At 37.2% G+C, this 23,242-nt stretch overlaps 1 protein-coding gene across 1 annotated transcript in view; it reads right to left on the reverse strand.

Moving 5' to 3' along the window:
- LOC145988309 (uncharacterized) overlaps positions 1-23,242 on the reverse strand; it is a 264,996-nt gene that overhangs the window by 131,336 nt on the left and 110,418 nt on the right. The window lies entirely within an intron of this gene.

Here is a 23,242-nt window from a genome sequence, read left to right on the forward strand (position 1 = left end):
ACAGGCGTCACGTAACGGAAAGGTCCTTGGTGGGTCTTTAGACTCTGTTGAGGAAGACGTGGAAGTGATAGGAGTTAAAAGATGGAGAATGAAAGTTCCTAACAGGGAATGCTGGCTTAGTATTTTAGTATTTTGAAGGCGGCCAAGGGAGGAGGAGAAGAGAGAAAGGAGGGGAAAGTAAAGGAAAGCAAGAGAAGGGAGAGGAAATGGAAGGAAGATGAAGGTAAATTAAAGATAGAGAAGTGAGAGGAAAGAAAGGGAAGAGAAGATAGAGGAAAATAAAGGAATGGAATAGGAAATGGAACAAAAAAGTAGAATTATGACTGTAACTTAGCTACGTTTCAAAAGCAACTTTTAAAAGACTAAACAGTTACTAAAAAAACAGGGGGGGGGGAATTAAAGGAATCTTGAAAAAGCAAACTGTCATTTCTAATTTCTTTCCCCAATTGATTAACAAATTATAAGCCGGACATAATGTGGATTGTATTCGGATTTGTAAGCCAAAAGAGGTCGAGACTGTAAGTGAAAAAGCCGGATAAATGTGTTATGATGAATGTAATAAAGCTGGATATCAATCTGTAGTTTGGTGTCAATAGGAATCACATAATACCAAACAATTGGTATTCTAGAAAGTAAAAAGAATAAACGATAAACTTTTAATGAATTCAAAAATCGTTTACTCCCACAACTAATATAAATTCTCACATAAATTTGACGATCCAATACCAACTTATACCAACAAGAACAGAATACTAAGATCAATCTAGCTACTTGCCAGGAAAGGGCTCAGATTTAGAAGAGGGCTTCCCTTGCTTCCACTTGTAACTAGAGTTGCAAAAAAGCAGGCTTTTTTGAATGGACGTTCTTTTCCGATAAAAAGCCGACTTTTTTGGGAAAAAACGGATTTTTTTGCTTTTATGGCTTTTTACCAATTACAGCTAACCTATTTCAGTTGAAGTTACTGTTATGAGTTTACAGGTTTGTAGTGACATATTTTACAACTAGTTAAAAGAAATTGACATGATGTAGCAGCCAAGAGCCAGATATTGGCGAATCGCAGGAGACACATATTGCATAATGGTTCTCGTAGCTCACCATCTCTATTTTCTAGATTTTTCAACTGTTTGAAAATAAAAATACATTGTTTCCTAGGGTGTTCCCAATATTTCTTTATTACTTTTGTTCATAAAAACGTAAATGTAATGTAATTAGGAGGCAAAATGCACTTTGTGCGCATATCAGGCGCCATCTTTGAATGTGTCTCATTCGAGACACTCATGCCAGTGACAGTGTACAATTGGTTGGTAATGATGGAAATTATTGTAATTAATATATTTAATAAACAACCACACTTTTGCAAACTAATATGCATTAATAAAAAACATATTATGGATTTTGTGAATATTAGTGAATGATAAAATATATGTGAGACACTCGTACAATAATTAGTTATTATTTTTTATAAATGATAGTAATTTTTGTGTTATAATTAATAAATAACTGCATATATATAATCAGGAAAGGAAGGAGTGATTCAATAATAAAATGTTTTCTTGAATTTTAGTGATAAAAAAAAAGTGTGGAACTATGAGCCGCCCCCTGGTATGTAAGTTTCTCGTATGACACGGGAAAGCTAGGGTTAAAACTAAACATGTAGTCCTGATGAGCACATCCGACCATGAAATGGACTTAAAACAAGCTTTTACATGTTCGTATCTCAATATAAATGTTTGTCATAAAATATGAAACAAATGTTAATATCAAAATATTCCATGTTTCGGTACAATTAAAAATCTTTACTGTTCACAACACATATGCAGAAGCATACGTATTACATGAATTTGTGTACATGTATATATCCTGTTTAACGGAGCTTTGAGACGGAAGCGACACGTGGCTCTTGGAAAGCAATCCTTAGAAGCAAATGCAACCTTTCGACCCGAAGCAACATAAGCTGCAAGTGTCGCTCGTCACTTGCCGTGTACTGTTTTCTCAGAGAACTTTCAGACCGAAGCAACAATTGGCATGTGTCACTTGGAAGCAGACCCTCAGTAATCCATTCAACCTTTTGAACTGAAGTGCTACAACGAGCTAAACATGTCACTTGCATGTTGCTCGGACAATACTGTTTTCTCAATGGTGTGTATTGTGCCGCTTCGGCCTGTTATTCTTGCATGCACAGTGAATGTTTTGTTTATACTGAAGGAGACTGTGTCGCTTGTCATCTGTAACTTGAGTCTGAAAGCTCCTTCATTGGCACGCATCATGTAGCCTCGGTCTTGTTTGTGCATGCGTGGTGGATGATTGCTTAGACTGAAGGGGCCCATGTTACTTCAATGTGACACCCTCCACTGTCATGTGTTCCTACGTTCTGAATGTTCTCTATACTTAACAAGATTGTTAGCTACTTCAACAGAGATTAAGATATAATTTAGCCTGTAAATCACAAGAGAACAAATTGTAGATACTGTTGATGTAAAAAGGTTGTCTTTTTGATAGAAGGTTCCTTTTATAATCATGAATGACCCCCTGGAGTGGAATAAAGTAATGCTGTTGCCTTGTAATAAGAAGAGGTCTGAGGTTGAATCGTCTGTGGAGGCAGAGTGCTTAAGATCTCATTTCAAACTGAGAGTTCAGTCCACATATCTTTAATAGATTATTTTTCGCATTTTGCGCTGTCTTATTTGCCTCTACTTCGGTTTTAGTGCCAGTGTTTTTCAACCGCCAAGTCGCAAATGATCTGTTGCACCCAGGGGTTGACGACTATTTTTGTAAATCTAATTTAATATTTGACAGCAAGTCTATACATAATTGAACTACGATTATGCCATACTTGATATATTAATATTAATTAAGGTTGCATATTAATTTCCATATAAACTTTAAAAATGAGAAATGTATTTATGAGTGAAATTGTTGCGATCAGGGCATCGACATGTAAGAAATAAATTTACTGGGCTGTGTTGTCACAAAGGTTGGGAACCACTGCAACAAGCAGGCAAAATTCATCACTACTTACTCCGTGACCAGGTTTAGCAGCCATTTAACCAAATGATACATGATGTACTGGAAATCCAGAATACAAATATATATTTTACTGAACACAAAATTTAATGTAAAGAGATTTGATACTAGATTTTCAAAAGGTAGAGCAGTATTTTCTTTTTTGCTTCATGTACATGTTCGTATAACAAAATTCAAACATTGAAAATCATATCATGGTATTAGGTTTTATTAAAAACACATACAAAACTACTCTAGTTATGTGAGTCTGTTTATATTACATAAGCCTACCGAAATATGAAGATAACACTCGGAAAGAACCGCCCATTCAAATAAGCCAGCTTTCTTGAAAATGTTTATGTCTAGCTACGAATTTCGTATTGTAAATTGCATTGTATATTTAGAAATGAGTGTCTATTTTACAGTAGGGAGATAAACGAAAACCATGGAACAGGAAAAATACTGGCAACTCCTGTATTTTCATTGATTTGAGACACTTTTGTGAAAAAAGCCGAAAAAAGCTCAACCAAAAAAGCCTCGGGAAAAAAAGTGTTTTTTTTCTTTCAAAAAAGCCGTTTTTTTCCGACCTCTTCCAACTCTACTTGTAACACTTGGAGAAAATAAAACTTGAAAATGCCATGAAAATAAAAAAATCAACTAAATATTTGAAACGGTAAAATATAATTGTCTTAAATGTTAAGTGAAATTGTATCTTGGGATTCGCGATTATTTTAGCTGCAGGCCTGGCCTGAAAGACAAATGAAGTAGGCCTCCCGATGGCTCAGTGGTGAGTCTCGCGCCTAGCGCGGAACAGGTAGGTCGTGCTGTACGAGCTCTGTGCTTTGAGGAAAAGTGAAAGTTCAGCGCGATATCGGTACGTACGTGTGGGAGAGGGTGTGCTGTTGAACTGTGCTAGTGAAGAATTGGACAAAAGTAAAATATAGAATGGATCGCGAAAATACGATACAAATCAGTTTTGAAACGGGAACTTTGAAACCTAGTCCTTTGGAAGTACATGAATTTATTCATGATAAATTCAAACTGAGTGTGGATGAAATTGCAGCCATACAAATTCCCACGACGATTAAATGTGTATTTTTGAAATTAGTGCGTCCTGGAAAAATGAGAAAAATATTAGAAGAAAATACTGGTGAAGTGAATTTTTATTATAGTAGTGGAGCTGTGACACAAGTGAAACTGAGTGATGCGAATCGAATTTTGAAGCCGGTTCGAGTGTTTAATCTTCCTTTGGAAGTGCCAGAACGACAAATTCGTGAAAAACTGAGTGAATATGGGACAATCGATGAATTGAAAGCAGAAACTTGGAGTGACAAATTTAGGTACAAAGTGTATAATGGGGTGCGTCAGGTTTTGATGGCAATTAAGAAGCCAATTCCCTCCTTTGTGAAAATAGGCCAATATACGGCACATGTAGTATACAATGGTCAAATCCCGACTTGTGAATGGTGTGGTAGTAGTGATCACATGCGGTTTAATTGTACCTTACGGAAACCAACAGTGTTCAAAGTCATGGGTCGTGCAGTTCGGTCCTATAGCGAAGCAATTGCACCGTCTACATCTACACACGAAGATATAAATGTGAGTCAAGAATCAGCACAACTGACTGTGATAGAAGGGCTTCAACAGGGAAAACATATACAGGAAGAGAAAAATATTCACAAGAATGATCAACAAACTTTGACCAAGGAAGGAACTGAAGAAAATATGCAAGATCAACCAAAAGAACCTGTGTTAAATGTTCAACTTACGCGACAAAGTGAAGAAATGTCCCTGGATACTATGGAGCAGAAGAAGGGTGGACCACTAAGACGACAAGAAGACATAACTAAAGTGCAAGAGGAATCGAGTGATGAAGTGCTACAGAGCAACAAGGAGAGGAAGCAGAATCAGACCAAGCAAAAGGACTTCAGACAAGAAGCTGAACAGGAAAAAGATTCGGAAACGGATAGTGAAAGTGGAAGTGTCCAAAGTAGTACGGGTCGTTCGGTTTCCGGCTCACAAAAACGACCAAAGAGTATAAGGAAAGTGTCAGGCAGCAATCGGACGAAAAGACGATCATTGCGACATGTAAAAACAAATGTCCAAGACATGGTTATTGATCCAAGTCCGATAGGCCATGAAAGTTTGTGAATACTGGATACAGGTAATCACTTTAAGATTAGAAAATAGTATTATTTAGAATGAATATTTTTATATGGACTGTCAGAAAGTTAATGATATTGTATTGCGTGGTGGTAGATATTTATGGATTAAGCTATACAAAGGGAAGGGGTATTTCCTCCCCCCTACTAAAATAATATTGTTAGTGTGTTTGTTAATTTTTGGTGTATAACATTAGGGGCATATAAAAATAGTGTAAGAATTATTACTCTTAGATGGGGCAAAGGTGGAAGTATAAGTATTGGGAATACCCAATCCCAAAAATTTTGTTCATAGTATTTATGATGACGACCCTTCGTTTTGCTACAATAAATATAAACAAAATGAAATCCCTTACAAAACAGGCGGCGTTAGAGGACTTTATTATACAAGCATCATTAGATATTGTCTTTCTCCAAGAATGTGGACAAATGAATTTCAATTTTTCCCCAACGATAAGAGTTCATAATAATGCAAATTTCCAATCGACAGGAACAGCTTTGTTAACACGTAATACGGTTCCCCTCACAAATGTGGTATGTCATCCTAATAATAGAATCATATCAGCAAAAGTTGCAAATGTATGGATATATAACATATATGCTCCATCCGGGTCACAGTGTAGAAAACAAAGGGATGAGTTTTTTGCACAGGAAGTTGCGGTTGAAATGCAGGGTAGGAGAGAACACATAATATGTGGGGGAGATTTCAATTGTGTATTGTATCCGCAGGATCAAAGACCTGGATTTAACACGTCGAATTCATTGCAAAAATTAGTAACTGGCTTTAACTTCACAGATGTCTGGAGTGACAAATGTTTTGGGCAGAGGGGTTTCACGTATATACGTGACAATTGTGCATCCCGTTTGGATAGATTTTATGTCACACCCACATTACGTCAGAACGTAAAGTCCATCAGTATAACACCTACATGTTTTTCAGATCACAGTGCGGTCATTATGATGATAAATGTGGACATTCCAATAGTCCCGAGAGGGTACGGTTGTTGGAAATTAAATGCTTCAATTCTTAATGAGAAAAATTTCCAACAAGCATTTAATGACCAATGGTCGAGATGGATAACACACCGTCTGAGGAGGATAGATATAATCCGCTGGTGGGAGGAGATTCTCAAACCGGGTATAAAAAGATTTTGTATCAGTTACTGTAAGGAACGGTCGAGAGACTGGACAAATAAATATAATTTTTACTACAGGGTATTGCGTGAACAAATTCAGCAAGCAACAGACGGGAAAAAAGTGCAAACTGAAGTCAAACGTATACAAGCTGTATTGTTAAACATGACTGCAGAAAGGCGTCAAGGGGTCAAAATTCGTAGTAGACTTCCTCATTTTGACAACGATGAGGTCGCCTCTATCAGCCATGTAATTCATGAAAGAAAAAATGCTAAAAGACAATGTATTAGTGAAATATTTGATAATGGGGGAACAAAGATCAATTCAGCCCCTGAAATACGTAATTGCATTTATAATTATTTTGAGCAACAATATTCCCAACCAGCGTCACATAATGGAGCTTTAATGGATGAATTGGCATCCGAATCAGAGGTTTTTACAGATGAAGAAAGTGAAAACTTAAACAAAGAATATACAAGTGAGGAAGTGTTTCGAGCGGTTAAGGTAGGGCAATCATTTTCAGCTCCTGGTTGGGATGGGATACCCAATAAGTTTTATCAAACCTTTTGGAAATTGATGGGTCAAACAATAACGGATTGGATAAATGCAGTGTTTAGCAAGTATCAAATGGGTAAATCTTCCAATACGGGTATTATTATTCTAATCCCAAAATGTCCAAAACCAAGCGAAGCTGGTCATTATAGACCCATCACCCTGCTTTGTACGGATTATAAAATATTGGCGCGATGTATGCTTGGCAGACTTATGCCTTATGTCGACAAATTAGTAGGAGAGGATCAATATGTTTTTGGTTTAAATAAGAAAATCACAAATGTTTTACAAACGATGCGTGAAATAATTACATGTTATAGACTACAGAACAAAAACTCTGAAAATGCTATATTAGCATTAGACTTTGAACGTGCTTTTGACTCGATAAATCATGAATATCTATTTAACGTTTTGCAGGGCTACGGTATACGTGGACATTTTCTTTCAGTATTTAAAAGTCTTTATAGTCATGCAACAGCAAAAATTCAAATAAATGGTTTTCTGACAAAAGAACTCTATATTTATAAAGGTGTAAGGCAAGGAGATCCTTTGTCGATGTTAGCGTTTTGTATTGCGCTGAGACCCATTCTGTCTGAAATAGGCCGAAAAGTTCAAGGAATTAACATACACTCTACTACCATTAAGGTGTTAGCGTATGCTGACGATGTTACTGTATTAATAAATGAACAGTCTGATATTGATGAAACATGTCAAGTATTACAGAAATTTGGAAAATGGTCGGGATTAAAAATAAACCAAGAAAAATCGTCAATTTTGAATTTAAATTTGGTTCATTCTCACTCGCAGCGAGGTAATTTTAAGGTTGTACAATTGATACGTATACTAGGTATAATATATACGCACTCTATCCAAAGTATGATCCAATTAAATTATGATAGAGTATTAACTGGGGTTAAAGCGATATTACAAACAAATACATTTCGCAGCCTTAGTTTACAGTCAAGGGTGACCTTTGTACATGTCTATGCACTGTCAAAGGTATGGTACATGGCAAAAATCCTCCCACTACGGAAGTTAGATATAAATAAACTTAAGAGTGCAGTAAATTGGTTTATTTGGAATGGTCAGATATTGAGGGTGAAACATGTATTACTTTGTTTGCCTTTTGCCGAGGGAGGAATGAATCTTGTGAATATAGAACTCAAATGCCAGGCCTTACGTATTCAAGCTGACACGCAGACATTGATTCAGCATCCACTCAGCCTCACAAGTAAAGTTTTGAGAAGCGCTTTGGACTATATTTCACTAGAGGCTCCTATTGATATTACTAGACTGGTAGACACTTTATGGTATTTTAAGTCAACAATAGTGGATATTAGTTATGCCCTATTACAATCTCCGATATTAACAATACCAGTGACATCAGAAATATATCGCAGACTATGTAAATTAGAACAACCAACATGTAAAATTATTGAGCAAAATCCCAGAATGAAGTGGAGAGAAATATGGAATAATATTCAGGCTCACCATCTTACATCACGAATCCGATCAGCATGGTATATAATTGTCCACCAAAAATTAATCACTGGAGAGAGACTCTATGATCTTAAATTAATAAATACGCCAATGTGTGCCAAATGTAATGTATCTGATAGTTTAGTCCATAGACTGAGTGAATGCCAAATAATAGAAACATCATGGCTTTATATAAGAAAACTTGTGAGTACTATTTGTCGAACATCAGTGTATAACATCTCTGTAGATATTCTTTTATATCCAGCTTTTGAATATTACCCAAAAACAAAACGTAAAAGTGTACAATGGCTCTTAGGACACTATGCCTATTTCCTATCGACATATCGGCAACCAGATTTTAATATACAATTTGTAAATTACCTCCATCAAGAATACTACAGGATACCTGACTGTAAAAGAAATAGATTGTATGCTAATTTTCTTACTGTAATGTTTACTTGCCCAATGAGTTGAAATGTAAATTGCAAATGTAATGTAATAAATTGCAAAATGTAATAAAAAAAAAAAAAAAAAAAAAAGTGGTAGCGTCGTCGCCTTGTAATCAAGGGGTCCCGGGTTCGATACCCGGTGGAGGCACAAGTGGTTCGGATACCACTTTAAACTGTAGATCCAGTCCCGATTAGCCTTACTGTGCATAAAGTGGACTTAAAACACCAAATCAACCACAACAAATGAAGTAGTTACAAGAATCACATTGATTTACTAGAACTTTACCTAATTGATAGACCGGTCGAATACTAATTTTATGGCTTATTATTTACCTTACTTCGATTCAGATCGAATTTAGAGCGATTGAAAATGATACTATTTATTTTAAAAAGCAAAGATTTAGCGGACTGAATTTTTTATGTTATAAATGAGTAACTCTACGGCATATGAGTTACTTTTTCCACAAAGTAGCTTCATCTCTTACTTGAAGGTCCATTCGTGCACACCAACACCTGCATGACACCACAACGCATGCGATCCATGTATGTAACATCCAATTCCACCTGGATTCACTCGCTGAAGACCCGGAGGTAAGCGTGTGTGGTCCACTTACTATTCGCATGGTTCCACTTTTCGCTAACGTAGCATATCTTTATGATTCGCAAGGGAGTTAATTACCAACCATCGCTCACGTAACAACGCGATACTTTGTCGTCGCATAGAAACATCATATAAAAGGCCCTTCCAAGAGTATTGCCATTGGGTGATGAGTGATCAGGGCATCTATATTATTTTACGGCTTTCTACAACGAAGTCCTGTACTATTTCTTTCAAGTGGATCCTCAGTTGATCTAAATTTTGGAGCTCCAATTGGGCATCGAACACTAAATCCTCCTTACCAAACGTTACAGAACCAGTGACGTAACAAGGGAATTTCGTTCTGGTGACCTCAAAAATGAAGCAAATATTTTCAGATAGACTCCACTTTTCTTCATTTCTCATTTTCTTACTTCTTTCCTCTGTTTCTCTGCCTTTGCCATTCTCTCTCTTTCTTCTTTTTCTAATTTTATGTTTATTTTCTATTTTCTTTCTTGTTCTCCTTTACTTTCTTAATTTATTTTTCTTTCTTCCTGTTCGCTTCTCTCATTCTTTCGTTTTTTCTTAATCCTTCTCTCTCTCTCTGTCTCTCGTCCTTTTTGTTTCTCCCTCCTTCTCTCATCCTCCCAATTTTTATCTCCTTCTTTCTACATCTTTATTCCTCCGTGTGCGATTCTTTTCCTGCTGTAAATGCTTCTGAAAATTCCCGTGTAGGCTGTTTGGGTTGCTACGCTAATTGGTATATTCGCCAACAGATGTTGTTGTGGCTGACGGTGCGTGGTAATAGCAACAGAAATAACAAAAGTGATAAGACTAATTTGTGTTCTACGTATAACACAATTTGTCTGTTCTAATACACTTAAATAAAAGTTACCCGAGTAATGTAGAGAAAAACAAACATGTCCTGTAATCAGGCCCGTAGATAGAATTGATCTCTGGGGGGGCTCACGGGTTATCAGAGGGGGCTTTGTAAACCAAGTCCACTTTTCAAAAATTTAACAGTATTAAATGAAGGTAAATTATGTGCGTGTGTGTGTGTGTTGGGGGGTCATTAAGTTAAATAAAATTTATAAATATCTCTCAAATACTACATTTTCTACATCTTTTAAAACGTCTCTTGAAGTGTTAATTGACTGGTACTGAAATCATCCCTTACACACTCCATACTACTTTAGATAATATAGATATTTATATCACACACACATAAAAACGCACAATATTCAATCACAGTACCTATAATACATTCCACCCCCGGCCGAAGCAATGAAACTACCTTTCTTTCCCAATACTTGGGAGCTGTAGACCTTTGATGCAGATACGAAGGGAATTTGCATAATGACATCAAAGTCGCATATTTCTGTCTAAACGGGAGGTCGCAACAGGGACAATGAAGGTACAGATAAAGAAGCTTCCCATGAAAGAACTTACTAAGTCCAGATAATCTTCTAAATACTTGCAGCTACTTAGACTTCAGCTCATAAACAAGCTGTTCGAATGTAACAACTGCTGTTCATGTCTGTGGATTTATCCTTAAAGTTCACTCTTCAGTGCAAACAAATTACGCAAAATAGTTTTACCTAATGTCAAGTGGGGCAGTGCCGGGGGGGGGGGGTGCTGAGCCCACCTTTTCCCCCGATGCCTGCCTGGCTACGAACCTGCCTGTAATGCACTAGGTAAGTTTTATCTTAATGATATTTAATGTAATTCTATTTTTTACAGATATTGCTTGGAACTTTTTCTGCATATATCCATGCGAAAGGAAATTCTAATGACGACAAGGGGTAAGTTACTAATGCATATTTGTTCTTGTCTTACTCATAACTAAATATACGTAATTATATTCAAAAGGAAAACATTTAATGTATATACTAGTAGTACCTGTGTTGATTAACGGTTTAGATGATAATAATGTTGTTCTTTAATAACTATTGGGGAACATGTAAGAAAGGACAGAATGTAGTCCAGCATTCCTTGTCTAATCAGAGAATCTAAAGATTAAAATATACGTATGTCAAAGATGGTTCCTCGCACTAAAAAAGAGGAACATAAATTAAGTGTTTTGAAAATAAGATCTTAAGGAAGATTTTTGAACCTAAAAGGCATGGAACAACAGGTTAGTGGTGGAGAAGGATGCATAATTCCGAACTACATAATAGGTATTAGGATGAAGAAATGAAGAGTACTTGGGTATTGGGGAGGAAAGTAAAGCTAACAGAGTTCTTGTTAGGAAATCTGATGGTAAGGGATCAGCAAGAAAGCCAACATGAAGATGGAATGCCAATATGGAATTTGATAAGGATCGTGATGAGTGGATTGACCATTCTTATTCCAGTGTTGTGGATATAGTTGTCTGAGGGGTTGCGATTGCATTGTTTATGACTGCTGTTCCCTCTGTTTGAGTTTCAGATTTTCTTTTGAGTCAACTTTTATGCCCTGATAGGCTAATTTAGACTGGACCTGCAGTTTAAAGTGCGCTCCGAACCACTATGTTATGTAAGCGCCATGAGGTAATTACGGAGCTACTTGAAATATGAGTAGCGAATTCCATACTAGGACATAGATAAAAGCATCTACAACATGTTGGTCATGCGTCATACAAGAAACAGCCTTTTCGCATTGTTTGGCCCTTGAAAGATTTTGCGCACCATCTTTTAGTTGTTTGCTTGTTTGAGTTTGTTTATAAGTCCACTTTATGCACATATAGGTTAATTGGGACTGGACCTACAGTTTTAAGTGAGATCCGAACTACTATGTACCTCTAAGATTTTTTACTTGTAAATTATACACACACTTAATGGGGATTGCTAATTAAAAACTGTTCTTGTGCAGAGGTTATGGAAACACTGATACAAAAGTTGTGTATTTACATAAACCTTCAGAATGACATTACCAACTTTAGTCCCATCCCACTTTGAGATGATGTCCAAAGTATAACTCAAGGAATGTTCACTTTAATTTAAAACACACAGCTCTTTTGGCTCTGTCACTGCCAAAGTACTATTTTGGTGTTTAAAATCAAATTCCTTCAAATTTGGTGCAAACCAAATTTTAATATTGGGAAAGGGGATGGGGTAGAGGCCACACAATGGAAATCGGCTAGTCGTGATGCATTTTAATCTCCATCTTCTCTTTACTTGCAGCAAAGTTGTAGAACACAAACCTCATCATCCGTCTTTCTATGAGCATACTCACCCCTATTACCACCACCACGACCATGAACACAACCACGATCACTACACCAGCCACAAGCACGTTTACTACAAGAAGCATTCCAAGACGAAAGGACAATCAGGAGGCCAAAGTGGCGCTTCTGGAGGCGGGGTGAAGAAGAAAGGGCGCCCTTCCAGTTTGTCCTTCAACAATTTCTTAAGCGGATCCTTTGGTAGTTTCTCAGGAGGGCATCAGGGGGGCGGTAGCCACACCTCAGGAGGCACTGGAGGGAAGTTTTTTAGTCAAGGAGTAGCAGGAGGTCAAGGAGGCGGTGGTCGAGGATCAGGAGGTAGTCAAGGATCAGGAGGTGATCGAGGATCAGGAGGTGGTCGAGGATTAGGAGGTAGCCAAGGATCAGGAGGTAGTCAAGGATCAGGAGGTAGTCAAGGATTAGGAGGTGGTCAAGGAGGAGGTGGTCGAGGATTAGGAAGTGGTCAAGGAGGAGGTGGTCGAGGATCAGGAGGTGGTCAAGGAGGAAGTGGTCGAGGATTAGGAGGTGGTCAAGGAGGAGGTGGTCGAAATGGAGGATCCTCGCAGAAGTATAAACCACAAAAAGGCCGTGGAGGACCAAGGAGAGTTGAAGGTATGCGGCTACCACAGGAGTTGCCGGTGCCAAAGAAGGAAAGAGACGACCCTGAGGCCGGACTGAGGTTGAGGATCGCTAGGATAATGCAGAACTTGAAATCGGCTAAGCCGGCGGCAGATCTTAGACCTGAAACAGTGCCGCATCCTGTGTTGCGAACAGACGGGCACTACGAAGTGGTTGAACTGAAAGGTCGCTAGGCTAACGTTGGGCTATTGTAGAACTTTATCTTGTTCAAACCCTAGTGGTTTTGTCCTATCGGATTATGAATGTATTGCTTGTATGCAGTGGGCTTGCGCTTCTCTTGCAGTTGACAGAATCGCTCCTTGGTTTGTTAGTAAACTAAGTTTACCGATGGTATGGGTACAGTGTCTAGCTGTACACCTGTATAAAAGTGGGAAACTTTACACTATATTCGACGATTGCGTTCATATGTGTGTTATTTTAAAGGGTTAATCATGAGAACTGCGTAGCAAGTGTTTCTGGACATCTGGTTTAGCACGGAAAGATGACAAGTGGTGAATTATAGTTATCAAGTCTTACTATAGCCCATAATTTTCTGTAACTGATGAACTACACTTTAAAGTACAGTCATGGCATCTTTCGGAATGTATTCCTATAGGATATGAATGATGTCACCAGTGACGTCACAAACAAAGAAACGTTTGAAGATGTGGATTTAAAAATTGCACAAATCTCAATTATTGCTAACGAAGTGATTCTCTCGGAATAACAAGCAATTGAGTTTTGGAGAATATTTGCAACTTTCTATAGCTATCATTACTCTGATCTTCAGAAGTTGAAGTGTTTGTGCTAATGCCTGGAGATGAGAGTGACGTTGGCACTTGAGAGTTCACTATCTTCTCCAGAACTCAACTGTTTGTTAATTCGAGAGAACTCCTTCATCGTCCGTCGCAAGGAGAGCTTAAATTCATTCTGTGCCAGAGGAGAGGAAAGGAGGAATTTGCAACCCTGAGTCCCACCTGATATTATCTCCCAGGCCATCAGGTGTTAGTTAAAAGAAGAGAATATTGCCTTGTTAAAATATAGATACCGAATCCAGCACAACATGCAGCCATAGATATCAACAAGGATTATTGTGGTGAAGATTCAGAATTTAAATCAAAATTTTCATAAGAGTATAACGTGTATAAACATTTTGGAAGTAAAATTTATTTGGATTCAACAAAATACACTCGTGCAATTTATAATCTAGCGAATAATGTGTTATGGTTCATTACATGTGCATATTTCAATGAATTAGATACATATTTAACATTACAAATTTGATGGATATTACATTTAATAGGCTAGTAACAGGATACTGGGATAATTACACACTGGTTGAGCAAATACACCTCCGTTCTGTGATATTATTGCCATAAATAGAGGAAGTGATTTGTTCACAAGATGTTATATAAATGGTTAAGGGGAAGTGCAAAGTTACATGAGTGTGTTTACAAAAGTTTCCATCACCTGTAAGACGTTTGTTGGAGGTTATATTGCGTAGATAAGTAAGATTTATATTGTAGGTTTTTTTTCTTAGTGTTGAGAGTTTTAAATAAAATATACACGAAAACCGTATATTTATCATTACATCGCTAGATTAAAAGTGTACATTTAAAGGTGTTACAGTTACATTGTCCTGCTCTTTGGCATGAGCATAATACACACAGGAAGGGAAACGTAATCTATCAGGTTCATCTGTTCAACAGAGATAATACAGTTGTGTATAATTTCAAAATTCACAAATTCAACTTTCTTTTGTTTCCGACGTCACTCGCTGGATATACATAACATTGTTTCAATTTCTACATCAATATCGCATAAGTTCCATTCATCTATCAGTTATCGCCAAATTACATGTCCAAGATGAGAGGACGCTACATGTGAATACGCTGCTCTTCGAATGTGTAACAGCATCTGGTGAAATTGAGAACGTTTGTCCACTTCTTACATGTTACCCGTCCGGTCTTCCTGCTATATACAGCTTTCTACCCAACGTGCTGTGACGTAATCAAGGATCTTTTCACCCCCAAAAATGTGTATTTTTCTCATTTCTACGCTTGATGAGTACGCATTGCGTGTCACCATTGAAGCTCGGTTTTTACGCACGTTTCACTTTCCTCGGTCCAAGAAAGTTATGCTTTCTTGTTCGCAACCGAAAAAAAAAGTCCCTATTTTTCTCACGTCCACAGTTCAACGATCTACCTCAAGGTTTTTCGCAGACATCTTCGAACGTGAAGTTCATATGGAACTGAAGATGCCTGTGTTTTGTGGTTTGGAGGTACATACATTTGTAAGGAGGAAGGTATGGTCAACTTACCCAATCACAAAGCTAACATAAAAAGAACAAAATGAAGTATATGTAAATGGTCATCTCATTTCTTGAAATGGCCTTTTTCTTAATTATTTATAGCGTGTGCAAATGCATTATGTTCAAGATGTCCTCAGTCAGTTTTGTTATTTTATTACAATAATGTCCTTTCACACTTTAATGAATTTTTCTCTATATCTGTAGCTGAGAAAATTTCTGGTATACTTCATAGCCTTGAACTAAGACTTCCTCCAGTCTGTTCTAAGTTTGCTGGGCCATCTACAGTCTTTTCCGACAAGCATGTGTTCGAGAATACATTTCATTGCCTACACTATTTCCTGACGTCCTAAACTTACTCTTCTTTATTTGACTAATAGTTTCAGTTACATAGGTTAAGACTATACTATAACATTCTCAGTGACAGCCATTGGCGCCGACTTTGAGAGGTAAGGCACTTTCTGACCCCCCTCAAATTCACGTAAAGGGAAAAGTTTTACATATATTTACACATATAAAATATTGTTTATGCCAACCTTGCCCCCCAAAAATGTATCTTAAGTTGGCTCCTCTGGAGCTGAAACATTTTTACAAACGGTGACCTTCTGCTTGTAAATGTGTTACCACAATCAGTTTTGCTCATGAATCTGATCTTGGAATTAATTATTTTCACAAGACAAGTCATTAGTAAAATTTCAGACCGAAGCGACAAGTGTCACTCGGGATCGAACCTTAAGAAATGAATGCAAACGTTAGTAAAAAAAGTGACAAGACAAGCTGCATGTGCTGCTTGTCGCTGACTGATGTGTAACTCGAACTGGGTCGTTTTCTCAATAACGTGTATCGTGTTGTCTCGGACGATTGGTCGCGCAAGTATGATGGGCGGTTTCTTATAAACTAAAGGGGCCTGTGGCGCTTGTCGCTTCGGTCTGAAAGCTCCCTAACACTTTTGTTTTCAACACCATTCTTATGTGTCTTGCTTTGTTACGTTACTGGATGTCAAACATCATTTTGTACACAGGTTTTAAGACCGATGCGACACATGTCTTGAAATCCAACCTTCAGAAATAAATGCAGTATTTTGTACCGATGTGAAACGACAAGCTGCAAGTGTCATTTGACTGGGAAGTTTTCTCAAAGTCGCACAGCGTGTCGCCTCGGTCTCTTGGTAGTGATGCTTTCCTACAGAATGGATCGGGGCCGTGTCACATCTGCGTGAAACTTCAATGTCATGTGTATCTTCGGTCTAAAAGATTAACTCTTGATAAGTTATTATGTTGTTGCACTAACTGTGCTGATAATTTAGTAGCGTATTTTATTTTAGAGTGAAGGAATAGCTTCTTGCACAGGGTATGGTTGTCTTTCTCTTCATTAATCATTATGAAAGCCTGTACACTTTTACAAATGCAATTAATTCCTGCTTCCTTCCTATGACAATCATCAATTTCTACTAACCAGTCCGTTCGTCTGTCTTTGCTCTGTCTGTCTGTATACACATTACAGTTCCCATGACAAGAGAGAGGCAATAAAAGTTCTATAATAGGCTATGTATTAAATATTCAACCGTTAAAGTAATTATATGAATTAGAATTGTCTACTATTTGGTGATTTGGTGGATTATGGATAACACTAACTGCTAAAGTTCTCTCTTTATTTCTATAGAGTAATATATAAGCTCAGGCGAAAGGGACTAAATTAAACACATTAAGTAATTTAGAATTGTGAAACAATTCAGCATAACATTACATGGGTCAAATGGCAGACTACCTGAAAAATAATGCTGATGTAATTTCTTGACAAGAAATGCACGCAGTTGTTCATGCTGTATTAATAATTATCACTAGACCTTGGATTTTTAGGTTCTAAAAAATGTACTTTTAGGTTACTAAAATAGGCTATACAAATTCTAAAATAGGTTCTGAAAATATTAAATTAGACTAAAAAAATCCTGAAGAAGGTTCCAAGAAATTTGAAATGGTTCAAAGATCCTGAAAAATACTAATTAGGTACAATTGTTAAAAACAAAATTTCAAAGGAACCGTAAGAAATTTTATTAGATATATGTAACCATAAAAAATATAAAGTTTCTAACGCTATGCTTTGGATTCCGACTGCGGGACGGCATGGGTTCGAGTCCGCCAGGATTTAGTCTCTGGGTTCTCGGTCTGTGTATAGGACCGGTAGCCCCACACAATCGTGAGGAAATTGGGAAGCTACGAATGAGAAATATATAAAAAACTTTAAAAAAGGTTTGATTTAGACACAAAAACCTAAAATAGCAGGTTCTAACAAGCAGAATAGGTTATTTTAGGCACTATAAAACTTCATCAGTTGTTGCGTTTTGGAATGAAACGCTGATGTAACTTTTTATTTCTCATTTACGCGCAAAGGAAAAAATAGGTTAAAAACCTAATATCCGAGGTCTAATTATCACTCAGACATTGCTAGTCTCTGGGATAATTATAGTAAGTTACATGTTTATGCTTGTTCATTTTGTTAAATAGCTGGAAGATTTTTAATTTTTGAAACAAACGTCCAAAATATTATTCAAAGTACAGGCTTCAGACCCTTAATAATGAAAGTGAAGCATAACGTAATGACACCTTCTCTCTGGTAATGATCGGTAATAGTACATCTTTTTACTCGGTTGTTCACACACGTAGAAGAAGCGATTGCCTTCGATTGTCAAATTTGAGGGTTTTGTTGCATAGTAAGGAAAATAATTTCAATATTGTTGTAGGAAAGTAAGTACATTATATTTTCAAGTAAGTTGTAACTAAGACATTTTAGCTCAATACTTGCTCCAACCTAGAAGTAATTTGTCCTCGAAATTATTATTTCTTCCAGGAAAGAACAAGCTCTTTACAAAGGCAATCCTGTCAAGAATTAAACCAATACTAACAGAGCCATCTGTTGTGCATGTTATATACTATGAAAAAAGTGAAGAAGCTTACAAGTCACTTCTTCACAACGAAATATCTGCAATTTATAATCTGCTAGATTTACCGTCACGAATTCTACAATCAACTCAATCTATAATGTACGCAGTTCAGTATTAACGCTGAACTCTGGACGACCCTTAGACCCAGTTTAATTATTTTACCACTACAAATCCATGAGCTATGCTTCCGTGACGTTTCAAGAGTTTGCGGTCACCAAAGTATTCCAAATTCAAGTACTCTGTAACAAATATTACAAAATAATTATTCGTATTTGGTTAAAAAGCAATAATTGACAATATAAATATATGTACATTATTTTTAATAAGTGTACCGACACTTATATTCAGAAATACAAGAACAGAACCACGCTGAGTCTGACAGACTCGTGAGTAGTTAACTCATACATTTCATAGGCGACGTTCCTCATGTAATTGTTGTGTGCATTCAATTCCAAATTGTGAGTTCCGAGTGTGTTTGGACACATATCTTGGTTTCAAATATTGGTTGTTTATATTGTTCAGTTGCCACGTAACGAGTGCATAAATGTTGTACATTTAACAAATGGTATTGGAGTGTATCCATGTTAATGAAAAGAGGCTATTTCCACAATATATGTGTCAAGAAAATGCTCCACCTGTCAAAAGAGTGTTATATGTTCTTGCAATATTATAATTGTGACATATATTTGTTAACATGTCTCTAAATGTAATAGTGTCAACTGCATCATTTTAATGTTGTTTCAAGAAATAATAAATATTTCCCGTGTTTTTTTCTTGTGGTATTATTACACCTGCGTAGTTTGTTTGTTTGAGTTAGTGTTTTAAGTCCACTTATATAATAATATAACTGTATAGTGCAGGATAAAAATGTCGGCCATTGCTTTAGGTGGGTTTGATGGACATTAAGTTTGATCTTGGCAATAGAAATTATGTCAAGTTTGCGGCGTTACTAGTTCGATACCTTGTGTATGAGTTTGGATTATCTTAGAATGTAAATATACTGTTTTTAAATTATGTTTATATGTTATCATAAGATACAGTGCTGTGCAAATTAATGCGGACAAAAAGAGAAAAATCATTTTTTTTAGTTTTTTACTCTTTATATGAGATAATCGAATAAATACGTAACATACACTTATATTAGTAGTATCAGCTAACTTTTTGATGCGTACTTGATAATGTTTACAACAATTGCAACAATTGCAAGGTTTGAAGCATTTTTGTTGTTTTATTATTGTGTTGTGATGCAATGCCAATTGTTAACCAACATACTTCTGTGAGTGCATGGCTGTAGTAAACACGCTTTTGTTGTGCTCCGTGTTCCTACGTATTTTCAGTATGGATATAACACCCAGAAAACATTCTAGAATTATTACATTGAGTAAGAACACATCCATGACTTTGCGGCAAATCGCTGAAGTGCCTGGTGTTGGGAAATGAGCGGTGTCAAAAATTATTAGAAACTACAGGCAACTGGTAGTTTTTCTCCAAAACGAAAAGGAAGTACGGTAGAAAACGTAAAACAACACCTACTAGAACTGACACGTTGCTGCTAAGAAACAGTAAAATTCACCCATACAAAACAAGTGTGGACGTGAAACGTGATTTGCTTTCTACTGGGATCAGTATTGATGCATCAAATGTTTAATGCAGGAAACCGGTTAAAAAACAATTGTTGACCGCTAAAATGAAAACAAAACGCCTAAAATGGGTTAAGAAATACCAGAAATGGAAAGGGCTGATTGGAGGAAGGTAATATTCTCAGATGAGTCTCACTTTGAAGTGCATGGCTACAAAGCATCTGTTGTTCGACGAAGTCCAGGTGAACCTTTACGACCTGAACATTGCATTCAGACAGTCAACCCCCCCCCCAAGCAACTGTTTTGGGGATTCTTTACTTGCAGTGAACCTGGAGGCCTTGTACCAGTGAATGGAATGATGAATTCCTCAAAATACATTGAGATATTGAGGCGCAGAATTGTCCCACTCGTTCAAAATTCCACTAACGACGGGCAAGACATTTTTCAGCATGACCTTGCTCCTTGCCACACATCAAAGTCTGTAATTAAATTTGCTTGTGACAACAATTTAACGATTCTAGATTGGTCAGGGAATCACTAGATATTAACCCCATTGAAAACTTATGGGGCATTGTGAAGAAACGTGTTGCAAAAATGGGCTGTCCAACGAAACAAAAGATCATTACCAATGTGATTCACGTGTGGTTTCATGACAGTGATATCAAAGTTATGTGTTCAAATTTGATTGAATCAATGCCAAACCTCATCAAGCAGCTAATAGTAGCCAAAGGAGGACATATTTCATACTAGTGTGAGTGTATGTTACATATATCTCCAATAAAGAGTAAAAACCTGTAAAAAAATGATTTTTCTCTCTTTGTCCGCATTAATTTGCATAGCACTGACTTAGGTTAGAACCAATTTTCTAAGGTGCTTAGAACCGCAAGGAAATAGTTTAGTTTACCGGCTGGTAACATGTAAACAAATTTGCATACCCAGTAAAACCTACCTTCCGCAATGAAATCACAATCACGTCACTGAGTGCACTCCCCCCCAAGCAAAAAGCTTAATTCGCACACTGACTACATATCAATACTTATGTATGTAAGTAAAGTAGTCAAGGATACCTCATTTGAAAAAAAAAAGTCCTTTAACGAGACTATGTTATTTACGGAACACTTCACGAACTATATATTGAAGATGATGACACTATAAGAAACTTTTCTCGGGCAAAATGTATATTTTGAAAGTCTATTGCTTGTTGTAGTAAATGTATAATGGCCAACGTGCATCTACCTTATCAGTGTACAGTGAATGGATATTCTGTTAAATTAGTTTCAAAATAAATTATAAACTTTTAGATTGGGGGAAATCAAGTACTAGTATTATAATCATGAAGGTAGATGGCCTAACAATTCAATGTTTAATTACACGTACTTTTAGATGAAGTCAGATACTACAGGGAGGTTATTGCAGCATGACACCGCCTTAGCGTCGGCCGCTTGCCGGCCCAGTCATGCAACAGGTGCCGGCAAATTGCGTAACAGATAGCCCGTTACACAAACCGCTTGTTTTGTAATGTTTCCACTTTTCACAATTATAGTTACAATTACAACTTAAATAAGCACGTACCTTGTCGTAAGGATGCTGGAAAAGGTGTCCTCTAAAATACAAATATTTCTGGCACTTTATTTTTGACATGTAATCTTTCTTAGACACCGCGAGAGCGTCTGCCGCTTACCGGGCTTGTCATGCATCAGGTGCCGCCAAATTGCGTAACAGATAGTCCGTAACAGAAACAGCATCGCGGCGCATAAAGCAAACCGAAAGTGTAAAATTATATTTAAAACTAATAATAATGATGATCACTAACCTTCTGTGTTATAAATGATGTTGAAAATGACCTCCTTCAACACCAATACATTTCCGGCATCTGCGTATGAAATTCCTCTGAACATCCATAAGCTCCTCAGGTGTGATTCTGGCAATTTCTCTTCTTATATTTTCTTTTAAATCCTCTATTGTACGCTGGTTATTCTGATACACTTTGTTTTTTAATGTTCCCCATAAATAATAATCACAAGGAGTAAGATCGGGGCTACGAGAGGGCCTCAACTCAGTACTGATAATTCTGTCCTCAAAAATCTCGGCAATAAAATTAAGTGATTCATAAGCAGTGTGAGCAGTAGCAGAGTCCTGCTGAAAAAATGACTGCTGGCATTCAATGTCCGTTAATTGTTCAAAAAAAGGTTGTAGTATGTCTCTTCGATACCTTTCACCATTGATAGTACCTTCATAAAAAATAGGCCCTATTATTCTGTGCGCATTCAAACCACACCACACACCAATTTTTGCAGGATGGAGCGGAACTTCATGCACAAGGTCAGGTTTTTCTGCGCTCCAATAGCGATTGTTTTGTGAAATAACTCGGCTATTCAATTCGAACCAAGCTTCGTCTGAAAATATGATTAATTCTGGATTTACTCTGCCAGCAACAATATTATCCAGCATCCAGTTACAGAATCGAACTCTAGTCGCGTGATCGCGCGGTTGCAATTCATGAACCACTGTAATTTTGTAGGGTTTTAATCTAAGTAATTTAGTGGCATTTCGTGCTGAGGATTTTGAAATGCCTGTTTCCTGAGCAAGCCGACGGAGGGATTTTTTTGGAGTATGTTCAAGTCGTTCACCAATTTCGTCTAGCTTTTCTTCCGTAAGAACACGTCGTCTGGAAACACGTTTCTTAGGTTCAAGAGATCCTGTCTCTCGTAATCTTTTAACGAGGTTGTAAACAGTATGTCTGTCCGGAACAGGATTGTCAGGAAATTTTCTTGCGACTCGCCTGACTACTTTTCTGCAAGAGTTCGTTTTCACGTAAGTATCGTACGTAAAAACTCTTTGTTCAAGACTATATTTGTTTGGCTGCATAACTAATGAATGAATAACAATTAACACACGATAAAGCACTAGCACTGAACAACACGAGTACTGATAAACGCAAACCGAAGTGAACACGTCTAAACAACTGGTAGCCGACAGCTGTCGCATTCGCGTAGTATCGAGAGGCTTCTCGCGGCTTACCACTACTCCGATAAGCCGCTGACGCTCTTGCGACATCTGAGGAATTTCGCTTCTAGCGTCGGCTCTATAGACACTGGATGGACCAAATTTTGAGGGAAGCACAACAAAAGACTACTCTATGAGGATATGTAATGCTCCTGCCGCAACTTTGAAAAAAAAAAATATATGGAAATTACGACGTTCAGAAATTTTGCGTAATTACGGGGAAAATAGAAC

Source organism: Lepisma saccharinum, chromosome 5 (genome assembly GCF_977018435.1).
Source record: "Lepisma saccharinum chromosome 5, izLepSacc3.1, whole genome shotgun sequence".
NCBI classification, from domain to species: domain Eukaryota; kingdom Metazoa; phylum Arthropoda; class Insecta; order Zygentoma; family Lepismatidae; genus Lepisma; species Lepisma saccharinum.